The sequence below is a fragment of the Eptatretus burgeri genome, chromosome 10 (assembly GCF_056783735.1).
Source record: "Eptatretus burgeri isolate ZD-2024b chromosome 10, Ebu_testis_v1, whole genome shotgun sequence".
In the NCBI taxonomy this organism is placed as follows: Eukaryota; Metazoa; Chordata; class Myxini; order Myxiniformes; family Myxinidae; genus Eptatretus; species Eptatretus burgeri.
The window spans coordinates 104,152,994-104,167,348 of record NC_140970.1 but is presented as its reverse complement, the minus strand read 5'-3'; the positions used below and the strand labels follow the sequence as shown (position 1 = coordinate 104,167,348).

The 14,355-nt window shown below is 45.0% G+C and overlaps 1 protein-coding gene across 4 annotated transcripts in view; it reads right to left on the bottom strand.

Annotated features, from left to right (window-relative positions):
• The window catches only part of LOC147019349 (ETS domain-containing protein Elk-3-like), a 53,469-nt gene that overhangs the window by 23,521 nt on the left and 15,593 nt on the right, over positions 1–14,355 (bottom strand). For 3 of the 4 annotated variants that reach the window (XR_015062752.1, XM_085899775.1, XM_085899776.1), the window contains exon 2: positions 12,825–13,025. The exons of the other annotated variant lie outside the window; for it this stretch is intronic. The gene's annotated coding sequence lies outside the window, so the exon portion shown is untranslated. The remainder of the gene's footprint in view (positions 1–12,824; positions 13,026–14,355) is intronic. 4 annotated transcript variants of the gene reach the window in all.

The window sequence follows — 14,355 nt, the reverse complement described above, 5'->3', positions numbered from 1 at the left end:
GACGTCATTGTGATGTATCAGGTTTGCGATAAATTATCTGTGCTAATGCCCGGCTTGATTCCCACAAACAAAATTCAAACAGCTTGCCTAGTTTCGGAGATAATGGTATTGACGATTTCCATTAGCGGCGATATTATGATGTCAACTTTTTTTCTAGGAAGAATTTCCAAAATCGGAGATGGTTACTGCCTGCGCGTGGGCTTTCTGTATATACATGGCAAGTTTCACGAAGATCCGATGGAAACTCTGGGTTGTGAAACAAAAAATGTCAAAAAATAGGAATGACGTCATAAAAATTGATATGACGTCATAGTGATGTATCATATGTGCGGTAATTCATCTCTACTAATGCCCTGTTCGATTCCCGCAAATATAATTCAAAAAGCTTGCCTAGTTTCGGAGATAATTTTTGAGACGATTTCCATTAGCGTCATAATTTTGACGTCGTAACTTTTTTTCGAGGAGGAATTTTCAAAGACGGACGGAGATGGTTACTGTCTGCGCAGGGTATTTTTACATATATATGCCAAGTTTCAGGAAGTTTCGATGAAAACTGTAGGCTGTGAAACAAAAAAGTCCACAAGAAGAAGATGAAGAACAACAACGTGAGTAAGACTTAGAGATCCTACACGAGGATCTAAAAAAAAGTATTCCGAAAGTTTAGCGCTACTGAAGCAGTCTTATACATCACACTTAATACACCACCTTATTTAACACGTCCAAGTACTACAAAACTGGAGAAGCGCAAAGAAGGTGATTTCCCTTCAACAGTGTTCAAGTTTACATGAACCAATGACTGAACCCACTTTTCGCATCACACGCGCGGGGTAGGCTAAATGTATACAAAATGTGGTTGGGAAGATGTAGAAGAAAACAGCTTGCCGACCTATTTTTATCGTTACATACGTTTTGATAATAATCTGTGAACATATTGGACGGTTTTCCATGCGCTACATCGGTGGGCCGTTGAATCGATATGTTAAATATGCAGCTCGATGAAACGCAGATAACTGGCGAAAAAATAAAATAAAATCGGGAGGAACAAGAGAGTGCAGGACACCTTATGATTAAAAAAATAACAAACTGATGTTAGAGCGGTACTATCTGTGGATGAGGTAGCAATATGTAGGAAGAGATCCATGAGATTTGAGCACAAGCCTGATTTTAGTGGACCAGATGGAATGGGTTGGGTGGTGCATCACTGGATGCATGTGAGGGTTTATGGAGGAAATGCTTTCACAGGAAGAATGCTGTACACTGTACCTGTGTGGTCGATAAAAATAATTTCATTGGTTCACTATCCAGGAAAGGGAAATTGGAGAGAGCAGTGGGAAGGTGTGAATGGGGTGAGAGAGGAGGAAATGAGAGGAATAAACAGCAGAAGACTCACGACGGCTTGTGTGAGGAGGCAGTATGAACAGTCACACACGTGGCGGGAAAGAAATGGGAGATTTCAGGAAATGAAATCACAGGCCTTCATCGGCAGCTCGATTGAGAACAGCTATTTCCCTTCGGGTAGCTGTTTTTCTGGTTTTACACCCTCTGCCTTTTCCGTGTTGCGACCCCACACCTCCAGCTTTCCACAAGGTGCACAGATTCTGCCAGTAACCCACTTCTGATTAAATTACAAAAATCCAGACTCACTGCTTACCTCCACTCATTTGTTCCTCTCTTCTCTTACCTGTGGAGCCAACTTCCTCAGCCTATTCAATATAATCCCTCCAGGGCTTTAAAGATGGTTAGTCACCTCCCCCAACAACATTAATTATCTTGTCTGCCCTAATTAAACCTCATCAAGCACACCACTTCCTTTTACATGGTGGTGCTTTCTCCACTCTCCCTCATCACACTTTTGTTTGTTTGTCCCATTGTTGTTTCATCCTCAGTTTTTTCTTTCTCTTATTTCAGCCCGTTTCTTGGCACATTTCAGATTGTTTACTTTGTGCTCGTCTCCCCATCCTACGTCTCTCTACTCTGACACTAATGTTTCCTTGCTCTCAACTGTTTTCTACTTGATTTGTTCTCGCTCTTCCATGAGCATCGACTTCATATGCAAAAATAAAAGGATGAAATTTTTTTGTTGTTGAAAAATTGAAATAATTTTATTACAGAGGGCAGGGTAAGCATGAAGTATAACATGCAAAAGGAAGAAAGCAAGATGAGGGGAAGGGAGGATAGGAGGATAGCAACAGAGACAAAGAAGGAAAAAAATTCCATAGATATACAGCACTGCATTAAGTCAGGGTAAGAAGAAGAAATAGAAGAGGGAAAGCAGAAAAATAATATAGACTTGGGAACAAACCATGTCAAACGTTATAGCGGAACTCTGGGATGTCCAAGCTCGTTTACCACTAGTCTCAGAATCCGTCGTAACACATTTTAAAAGGAAAGGACTTTCTCATGCATGAGCTGTGGTGCAATGTAATATCCAGTTGTTACTAGGAAAATTTTTTTTAAATAAACAAAATAATAAACAATGCAGAAGGCAGTCAATAATGTTGAGTAATATAGAGATAGCAGAATGTAAAATGTACTCAAGTGGGCAACAGTCATCCTTTGGTTCATCGGGAATGACACCATGAGTTCATACGAGCAGGTTTTCCAAATGCTTCATCAGTCCATAGCAATTAGTTATCTGGTCATCCCAGACACAACATCCTTCCCTATCTCACTACCCAGAAGAATGTCCCATTTAGTATCACTGGCATTGGATTCACAAAGCGGACTTTTGATGGCAAGTCACGTCGTTGATCACTTTTCAAGGCTTTGCAGGCAAACATGTGTCATCCTTTCTCACCGCCGCTCCATACAGGGCTATGTAATGGTGCTCATGATGGAAATCGGACGTACAATGAGGATGATCGACCAGAGAATGACCGGAACGGTCCACGGCCTTCAGCCCAAATCTGCCCGTTCCCCTTTCCCGATTATAACCGAGTCTGTCCTGATTCTGAGCGCAGCTCACACATAGGCACTTGTGTTCACACACTTGCCTTTTTGTATTTTCCCTGTCCTCTCGAACTCAAAAGAAAACTACAAGGGCACTCGGTAGAGCGCATAGCTCCGCCACGCAATGCCTGATCCACAAGAACATATCGGGCCCAATACATTTTTGAAATATCATGCCACACACCTAACCTGTCCACCAAGTTTCGTTTGAATCCATCGACAACTTTTTGAGATACCATGCTATATATCATTTTTTTTTTTAGCCCCATCTCTCAATGGTGAAGAATCACTTTAAAAATTATAGTAGTCGGATCTGGATCCGGATCTTCACCAAAATCGAATCAATTCTTCCTTATCACACACCCAACGTGTCCACCAAGTTTCATACGAATCCGTCTGCAACTTTTTGAGATATCCTGCACACAAGCAAACAAACATACAGACAGACAGAAAGTGGTGAAAACATCACCTCCTTCACCTTCGGTGGTGGAGGTAACAAGACGTACGAGGTTACAACACAAGGTTGGATACAAAAGTGTTCACAATGTTTCATCAACGTTTCGGGGAAAATAAGAAGGGTAGAAAGAGATGGAAAATGGGTGGGGAGAGGATAAAAAGGGAAACAAGAAAAAGAGCAATCAGACATTGCAGACCCTCACCAGGACTTGTGTTGTGTGGTGTTTGTGTAGTTGTATGTGGTGTATTTTGTGTGGCGTTTGTGTACTGATGTGTTACGTAAGTAATGAGACATACCTCGAACTGCCACTTTACTTTATAACTGCTGGCAGTGATGACCAGGTACCAAGACGTCCCGCTTTGATTCAACCCCGTTTTGATCGGACATCTGACCCTGACCCATGACATTTTTTATTATTATTCAATTGAACTTGGAATGGGATTAAAATAAATTCAATTTAAATCAAATGGAAGACCAAATTGTCCTGCATTGGAGTAATAGGAGTGCACAGGAAGTACAGTGCTGCATTGGAGTAATCAGAAGGAACCCAAACAAGCAAAAAGTAAAGATGATGTCATCAGGAGGAACCTGAATAGGATTCGCATTTCACCTGCGACTCCTCTACCCTCAAACCTATCCAGGCACAACCAAGTGGGCCTTATTCGAAAAAAAAAAAAACATCAAAAAATTAAATCATTCAGGCTGCCAGACCATGCGTCCAATCAATTTGAAATTTAAAACATGTATTCCTCATCACCACTTGATCATGATTGAGATGTTTCACGTAGATTGATTCAACGGTTCCAGAGAAAACATTATTTAATATTTTTCTTCAATCCAAAATGGTTGCCAAACCATGTGACCGATCAATTATTCCTGAAACTTGTCCACCCATTGCTTGGGGAACATTTGTGTGAAGTTTCCCCTCGATCTGTCCAGCCGTTCTGGAGAAGATTTTAAAATGTTTTAGGGTAAATCAAACATGGCTGCCAAACCATGTGATCTATGACATCATACGTGTGACCCTTTTGTTCCTCGTGGATAGGCGATCATATGTGTAAAGTTTTGCCTCGATCTGTTCTACAACTTCAGAGAAGATTTTTGAAGGTTTTTTTTTATTTTTAACAATATTGCTGCCAAATCACATGACCCATGATGTCCAATTTTTTTCTGTGGACCATTTTATCCTGAGATGACCCTCAAAATTTTACATACTGATTAGATGTAGCATTCTACATATTATGGCATCATAACGAAGTCACCTATGACGTCATAAAAAAAAAATAATCACACTTAGCCCCCATGAGGAGTACTTGCCGTGTGCCAAGTTTCAATTTTTTTCCTTGGTGCGATTTCAGAGATAGAGGTCAAATTTTTTTTCCAACATGGCTGCCACACCACGCGACCTATGACATCATAATTACGACCAAAACATTCTACATGAGTAGTCGCACCTTTGGTGAAAATTGTCTCAATCCGACAAGTGGTTGCAGAGAAAAACACTAAAGTTCTGTGCGGACAAACAAACAAACAGACAGACAGACAGACAGACAGACCCAAATGCAATACCCTCTCCTTCGGTGAGGGTAATCAGGCCTGTTGAGACCAAATGAGAAACAAGAACTCGAAACAAAAACATGTACAAAGACCAACTTGCAGCAGAGAATTATCAAGTTGTCCAGCATAAGACATGAACATTTGACAATTGTAAAAAAACATATAGTTACAATAGGTGGATATAAAAATATTCAATGGGTAACTGGTCAGCTTCGCATGAGCAAAGCAACTCCATGGATTTCACGCCGAATGGCACACCCTCCCCCCCCCCCCCCGCCCTTCCACAAAACAAATGATGGAAACGGATCGTGTGACTGTCTGTCAGACAATCAAGCAACAAGCTGCCAATGAGCAAATAATGACTCAACAACCGATCAATTTGGCATACAAAAATAATTATTTACTTTGACTTTACCACCACTGAAGGTTACCAACAGGAAGCTGTTATCACTGCGCCACAACTTGCAAAAAAAGGAAACCTCAAGCCTTACCTTGTACTTAAAATTTGAATTTCTTCTGTTGACATTTGCAGGTTCAGTTTGAAGGAGTTATTCATTTTCCCCAACAATGAGGCAAGTAGACTTGAGAAGCATTTCAATTTTCAGGAAATCAAGGGACACGAGACGACCATCTATGACGACCATTGGTGGTAAGCATATCTTGCATATTAAATCCCAGAATCCAGAGATTGCCTCCACCCACAAGGTTCTCCACGTTTTATTTTCCTCAGCAGTCGGACATCCTGGTGGTCCATGTAAACAGTATTGACCTCTTTTTGAGTCAAAAAGTGAAGCTGGATGAACGTACAAGTTCTCAAAAGAGGGATCAAGGAAGGTGAACCAAGGCACCGCATGACCACAAGAACGACCAGCAGCAAATGGTGAGAAAACAAAATACACAAAGACCTCAATAACAATACAATTTCAGACCTGAAGTCATCTAAGACTGACCTCGAGACATTGAGCCAATTGACCTGAACTGAAGAATGAAGAGCAGCACCAAATTATACACAGATTAAATCATCTCGGGACCTCTCAGTGCCCAGCGTGAAATTTTCAATGAATTTTGTGCAGTAACATACACGTAGTGGGCAAAAAATGGAAACAACCAATGTAAAGTCACTTAATAGGGCGTTGGGCCACCAAGTGCAGCCAGTGTGGTCTGTATGCACCGTGGCATAGAGTCCACCAGTATCTGGAGCTCTGCAGGAGGGATGCCGCACCAATCTTCCATGAGAAGGTCAATCAACTTGCACCTGTTTGATGGAGATGGAAAACGCTGTCTCAGGCGTCGTTCCAGAATATCCCATAAATGCTCGATTGGGTTCAGATCCGATGACTGAGAATGCCATGACTTATGGACAACATCAGTGTCTCGTCTTGCAGTAATGCATGCTAGCCATAATTATGGGCAACCAGGCCTGTGCAACATTTTTATACATGACCTTTCCGAGATTTGGAGCATGCTAGGATGTTATTTTCTTAATTAACACATGGGCCACACCTGTGTGGAAAGCCATTCCTTAGTTTCCCTCATGTTTCATTTTTTTTTGTCCACTACCTATCAGTTTATGCATTGAAGTTTTTGGGGAAGAAAATGCAGGATTTTTTTTGGAGAGCGAGAGAGCGAGAGCGAGAGCGAGAGCGAGAGCGAGAGAGAGAGAGAGAGAGAGAGAGAGAGAGAGAGAGAGAGAGAGAGAGAAAGAGAGAGAGAGAGAGAGAGAGAGAGAGAGAGAGAGAGCGAGAGAGAGAGAGAGAGAGAGAGAGAGAGAGAGAGAGAGAGAGAGAGAGAGAGAGAGAGAGAGAGAGAGAGAGAGAGAGAGAGAAGGTCACATAAAGGTCACTATCATGATCAGTATAAGTCATTAGATAATGAAAAGCAACTCCCTGCCATCCTAATGAGGCAGACAACTAATGACTCCCAAGGCATGTGACTTTACAAAAGTCTGCAGACAAATTTGACAAAGGCAATTAGCTTGCTCACAATGTCGATCGGCCTCTGGCAACAATAAGTAGGTGTACGACTCAGTACTTGCACCCACCACCTCAAGCCTTGTGCCACAGGCAGCAAGCTCAGAAAGCAAAACAGGATGCCAGACTGTGTCAAATGCCTGACATACATCTAGGCAGACGTTCTACATCTAACCTTTTGTTTGACATTTAAGGCCTCCAAACATTACTGAGAGAGAAGCAGCAACATGTCCATAATGTAGTGACCAGGGTGTATTCAAATTGGTGGGTGGTCAGAGATCAGACTGTTTGAAAAGAAAGATTTGATGTCGGCAGCAATGTGGGATTCCACAACTTTGATTGCGAGTGGAAGGAAGTTCACTGGTCGACATTTGAAGGGATTTGTTTGTGCACCCTTCTTGTGAATGTGAGCGATAATAGTTGAATTCCCGGCAGATGTGAAGTGGTCAGAGAAGGACAGGCAGAAAAGAGCAGACAAATGAGAAGCAAGAGCAGACAAATGAGAAGCAAGAGCAGACAAATGAGAAGCAAGAGCAGGATTTTGGAACAGGGGCACACCTGCCATCTGGGCGAGTTGCTGTTGAAGATAATGGTGGACAGAACTTTTACCTTCTGAAGTATAAAGAGACAGCCAAGGAGGCAATGGGTATGAGGGGGGTAAAGTGGGGACAAAGCAGAATGGATTCGGGAAATGAGATTTGGAGGCAAACATGGAGTTGACACATTATGCTTTGTCTCAAACAGAGTCTAAGCCTGGTGTTGGCTTCAGGGTTAAGGTGGCTGGCTCTTGAGTTCAAGCCCCTGTCGTTTAACTGGGTCCAATTAAATGCCACCAGGCTCATTGAATTAACACCAGGTGGGTCGGCTCAGCCTGTCATCCTCCCGAGGTCGGCAAAAAGAGAACCAGCTTACTGGTAACGAGGATACTGCATCAGTGGCAGAGCCACGCTACCACAAAACAATGCAGCCAAGCAGCCAAAGGCTGCACACAGATAAATAAATTAATGAATCAGAGTCTGATGTGGGGAAGCATAAACCAGAGACAGACGGCTCATTGGTGTAGAGCCAATAGCCTGCCAACTGCCAAGATGGCAGTTGAAATTGCCACAGGTGAAGGGTTGGGATGGATGGTGACGAGTTAATCGATATTAGTGGAAGAAGAGAGTATTCATCATTGGGTGAAAAGTACATGAAGTCATAACATAAGGAAGTCATCAGAAAGATAAACAAAATGGTTGCGGAGAGATACAGTACTGTGCAAAAGCTTGGCTTATTCCAATGATATTCCTACTTTAGTGCAACTTCATCAAATTTTCAGTGAAAACAATCATCTGTGTTTATTAATGCATATTAACAGCCTTTGCAAATGTGTGTGAAACAAACTGCTTCAGTAAATAACAAGAACAGTGCCGTTTTATAGATTCAGTCAATACTTTGTGTCTGCCATTTGCCTTCTTGAATGCCATCACTCTTTTACCCATGCTTCCTGGACACGACTGAAGCACTCTTACAGGAATATTGTGCCAAATATCCTGTGCTACATTCCACAGTTCTGGAAGGTTAGTTAGGTTACACTTTTTCCTCTCTGTTTCCAGGTAACTCCACATGGCCTTAATTGGACTCACGTCCGGACTCCCGGGCGGACATTCTAACACTTCGAGCACCCCCCGGCTGTAACCCTGTTCTTCAAATACTGTTTTATGAAATTGCAAGAGTGTTTTGGATCACGATCTTGTTGGAAAATGAATGGAAAAAAACCTGCACTAACCTGTTCAATGGTCGGGTTGTCGGCGACTAAACCGTCTCCCCCACCAAGTTTCTTGGTGAGGAGGGTGTTTGGATATGGACACCCAGCATGATGAAGAACAAAACAGGTCAAAGGGCAGAGGAGCTCCTTGTGAGCCAATGGCCATCCGTATCTAGTGCCCAACTGGGTCTGACGATGTCCTCCTGAAGTTGGGTTACTATTTATTAGGAGGTTGGTGGCAGGATTTGCACTTTGGACACCGTAAAACCCTTCATTCCGCAACACATTCCAAAAGCATTAAAAAATATATCTGAAAACCCACTCCGTGGAAGTACATCCTGTGCAGCTGCCCTTCGCTCGCAGGGCAGTCCACCGGATTACAGGATTGGAGCAAAGCCTTCGGGACCCAAATCTTTGAGGATAAGAGGAAAATCACGGGGTAACCTTCCAGGGTCAGATTGCGGTCGTGAGTGTTGCGGGAGTGCTGAGGTGTCGTCCACCAGATGGCGGTCTCCTTGGGTTAACCTGAGGCAGTCCCTTCAGGTGGGTTCCTGGAATGTCCTATCCCTAAGAGAGGATGATCACCTGTCTCTGTTATCATCTGAACTCAAGCGTTTGGACATCGGTATTGCAGCACTCTCTGAGGTTCGGAGACCAAATTGCGGCGAGATCATGGCGGGTGGTTCCACCTACTATTGGTCTGGTCGCTCTGATGGTTACCATGCCCAAGGAGTTGCTATGGTTGTGTCCAATAAGCTGACACGAATGATAATTGAGGTAACACTGGTCAACGAGTGTATTATGAGACTAAGGATTCGTCACTCCTTGGGTGTCGTTTCCCTGGTCTCTGTTTATGCTCCGACTGAGGCTAGTAATCTAACCGTGAAGGACGCATTCCATGCCACGCTCGAGTCTGTGGTTGATCAGTGCACCAGGCGAGATACTCTTCTGGTATTGGGGATTTCAATGCTTCGACTGGAACTGATAGGGATGGTTATGAGACGTGTGTTGGTCCCCATGGGTCTGGAACTGTGAAAGAAAATAGCACTAAGTTCCTTGACTTTGCAAGAAATCATGGACTTAGGGTAGCTGGGTCATGGATTCAGCGCACACAGGCTCATCGCTGGACTAGGAATACCAACAATGGTGGTGTGGCAAAGGAGATTGACCATGTCCTCGTTGATGGTCGCTGGAGGATGATCCAGAACCACAGGGTCTACCGGAGTGCTCAGTACCTTAATACTGACCACCGGCTTGTTGTAGCAACTCTGAAGTTGCAGCTTAAATCCTGGAGAATGGTACCATCCCAGCCAAGGCTGGATGTTGGCAAGTTCAAGGATGAGAGGGTATCTGAGGAGTTTGCAAACAGGCTGAGTGAGGATTTGGGGGGTCTGTGTGCTTTGAGGAATTCTGAAGAGTTGTGGAGTGCCTTCAATCCTACCATTCTTGATGTTGCCGGTGGATGTCTTGGAACTCACCGGAGGGCGAAGAAAAATTTTGTCTCTCAAGGGACACTGGATACCGTGGACCAGAGTAGCAGAGCCAGGCTGAATGACAGAGCTGAGCTGTTCAGGGAGCTGAGGCGTAAAACTTTACATGAACTTAGGGTGGACAAGGAGGCCTATGTGAGAGGAATCTGTGAGGGGGTAGAGCATCACCGGTGGTCAAGTGATTCTCGTCCTGCTTACAGGGGAATTCGCACATTGCGTTCCTCCAACCCCATCCTTCGATGTACTGCAGTTCGAGCGTAGGATGGTAGGCTCTTGACAGAGGAGTCCGAAGTGAAGGCCCGCTGGACCAGGTACTTTGAGCGGCTGTACCATGCTGATACACCAGCTGTCGAGTTGGATGTCAGGGGTGTTGCAATCCCTTTTGCTGACTCTCCAATTAACTGTGATCCCCCTTAGTTTGTGAAAACACAGGCTGCGGTGAACCGGCTGAAATGGGGTCAAGCTCCTGGGATTTGTGGCATCCATGCTGAACTTCTCAAGGCTGGTGGAAATGCTGCACTCATGTCATTGCACGCAGTTCTGTGCTCCACCTGGAACACAGGCATCATTCCAACTGACTGGAAGAGGGGCCTTGTTGACCCTCTCTGGAAAGGGAAGGGTGATCGCCAAGACTGCAACAACTTCCGAGGGGTGACGCTGCTCTCAGTGCTGGGCAAAGTCTTTACTCAGATAATTATTGATAGGGTTCGCCACCATCTGCTTGATCACCAGCATCGAGAGCAGTCAGGCTTTACACCAAAGAGGTCAATGATTGACCATATCCTTGCTCTTCGGGTCCTCACCGAACACAGACGAGTCTTGGCAGGGGCTGCTTGCAGCCGAGGTTGAACTCTGTAAAGCGTTTTATTCAGTGAATTGGGATGCCCTCTGCAGGATTCTTGGTCTTCATGGGGTGCCATCAAAGTTGATCAATCTGATGTCTGAACTATACCCTGGTACTGAGAGTGCTGTGAGATGTGGTGATACCATCTCTGACTTATTTCCAGTTGTTACTGGAGTTTGTGGGGGTGTGTACTGGCCCCCACACTTTTCAGCACTTGTATGGACTGGATTCTGGGGAGGATGTCGAAGAGATCAAGCTGCGGTGCATCGCTTGGGAATGTCAAGATCTCTGACCTTGATTTTGCAGATAATGCAGTCATCTTTGCGGAAACACTGGATACCTTATGGGGCCTTTGAAGCACTGAATGAGGAGTCAGAGCCGCTGGGATTACGGGTTTCCTGGGTCAAAACTAAGATCCAGGCTTTCAATGATATCTTGGATGCTGCTGTCCTGTCTGTGCCTGTTTGTGGTGAGGATGTTGAGGTCATGGAGAAATTCACTTACTTTGGCAGTAATATTCATGTCTCTGCTGGCTGTGAGTCAGAGGTCAACAGACATCTGGGTCGGGCCTGGGGAGTCATGGATTCACTGGATCATGGGGTGTGGAGTTGCAGGTACCTGTGCGGGAGGAGGAAAGTCCGAGTCTTTAGGTCCTCGGTGCTTCCAGTCTTGCTCTATGGATGTGAGACTCGGACTCTGACCAGGGATCTGAGACGGAGACTTAATTCCTTTGGTACCAGATCTCTTCGGAGCATCCTTGGCTATCGCTGGTCGGAATTTGTGTCCGAGTGGTTGCTGAGAGAATCAAATGAGATTTGTTACCTGCATAGTCCGTGAGCATCAGCTGTGGCTGTACGGACATACGACTCGTTTTCCTGACACTGATCCTGCTCACCACATGCTCTCAGTGAGGGAGTCTCGTGAGTGGAGGAGGCCAATGGGCCGACCATGTGCTTCGTGGTTGCAGCAGATTGATCGGCATCTCAAGGAGATGGAGATGGGCCAGGCACCTGTCTGGGGGATGGCCAGACGGAGGCCCCTGGAGTACCTCGGAAATTGGACGCAGCAACACGCTGCTCTGGCGCATGCTCCCATACCTGACCTGACCTGACCTGACACGCACTTTGACGATCCGACTGGAGCTCGTCTTCTCCGCCACCCTTTGTGCTACTGTTCTCCACTGCTCCTTCTGCGACTGTCTTTAACCAGCCCCATGCAACCGCTTCTTTGAGCTTCCTGTGGTTCTGCTTGTAGCTCCCCGTGGTCCTGGTAGTGACCAAGCTTCCCCTGCCTGTATGGATTTTTATAACCTCATGACGGAGCATGGCCACAGTCTCCCATTGATCCGCAGTTGGCTTCTCGTGGCTTCTGAGGCTTCCAGGGGGTTCAAATCCCTGGAGGGATTGCCATTTCCTTGGCTTGTCTACGACCTTTATGCAGTCACAAGGCACTATGTTCGCCTTCTTCGGGACGGGGGTGGAAGAGTGTGGCAATTTAGACACGTTACAGAAAGAAAGGGTCATGTTTTGTCTGCCTTTGAACAAGCTTCGACAACTGTCCTATCATTAAAGTTTGGGTTAGTGAAATAACTAGTCTATCTTACGATCACAAAGAATATAAAGGACATCATCATACATGCATCTCCATAAGAATATAGCAAGAGCGATCAGAGTGTGTTCTGAATTTCACAACCAATTTCAAACATGAGGTAAAGCTTTTGAAAATCTTGTCGTCAATGGAAAGCTCGGCCACAGGAGGCCAATTCTCTAATAGTGTCAATTCTTTGCAGCAATAAGAAATAACAGCACACCTGCAGCTTAGGGGCTGTTCTCCAGCCCAACGGCTTTCATGGATAACCTCCAGGAGTGCTGTCCGAGAATGTCCCAAAACTCTTGTAAACTTCAAGAATGCCGTCCACACCAGAAGCCTTTGAGTCAGGACCAGAGATTGCAAATCAAAGCTCTTCCAAAGTGAACGTATTCTCCAAAGCCAGACGCTGGGGTTCGGGCAACTTGGGCAAAGATGCAGTCAACTTATTACTTTCACCAAAATCAATATCATGAGCACACAGAAGCGAAGAAGTTATCGCATATTATTTTACTAATGCTCATCAAATGAAGATTTTTCAAATGAAGCTGTTCCAAAACAACATTTGCAGCTCCCCATTGAGACCGTCGTCCAAAACCGATGGATGTTCCACTCTTATAAAGCCAAAGAGAAGGATACAGCCCCAACACGTTCCTTCAAACATTCAACATCAGGGCAAAGACGAATTCAAGAAAGCCAGTTACACACACAGAAGGATACACTCACAAGGGACTTCAGAGCAGGAGGCCACTCGGCAAAATCACGCCTGTACTGAATCAAGCGCAGTATCCATCACCCATCCACATGCAAGCTACATAAAACATGTCCTGCCAATGTCCCCATACCCTCGATTGTCAATGCAGATCTAAATACCGATCCAATTCCAAATTACACCAACTAATCTATGGCCCTTGGATCCAACACTGTCCACTGTGCTGAAGAACTCCACTGCACCTATCTTGTCCACACCCTTCATCACCTCAAACTTCTCCATCATATCCCCTCGTACTCACCTCCTTTATAACGTATGAAGCACCGTCTCATTCAGACGCTCATTAGCTTAGTCTAGCTTGCCCCGGACTCGATCGAATAGCTCGGTGCTGTACCCTCTCTACGGCAGCTGAGACCTTCCTGAGATGTGGTGACCAAAACGACACAAAAAAAACAAGAAAAAAAATCGAGATGAGGCCTCACTAAGTTCCTACAGTGTAAACACTACATCTTTACCACTACCAGAGAAGGTGGACGGAGGTTATGTGTTCACCTGTTTGTTTGTTTGTTTGTGAGCAGGATATCTCAAAAAGCTGTGGACGGATTCGGACAAAACTTGGTGGACACGTTGGGTGTGTGTGTGTGTGTGTGTGTGTGTGTGTGTGTGTGTGTGTGTGTGTGTGTGTGTGTGTGTGTGTGTGTGTGTGTGTGTGTGTGTGTGTGTGTGTGTGTGCGTGTGTGCGTGTGTGTGTGCGTGTGTGCGTGTGAAACACCAATCACACCAAAACTACTGGGCTAATTGCAACCAAACTTGGAACATGGATTAAACTTGGTGAACATGGGCTACTTGGTTTCATCTGTAGTCATGGGGGTTCGGGAGGGAAGGTCACGAAAATTCTACATGTAAATGTGTACGGTGGTGTATCATCACCCAGTGGTGGTGTCAGCGGGTCAGCTGTGGAGATAACTTGCATTTTTGCACTGTACATGGCCCCAGAGAGTGGGAAGCCCTAAAGCCAACCTCCACTAATGAGGGGAGGCAG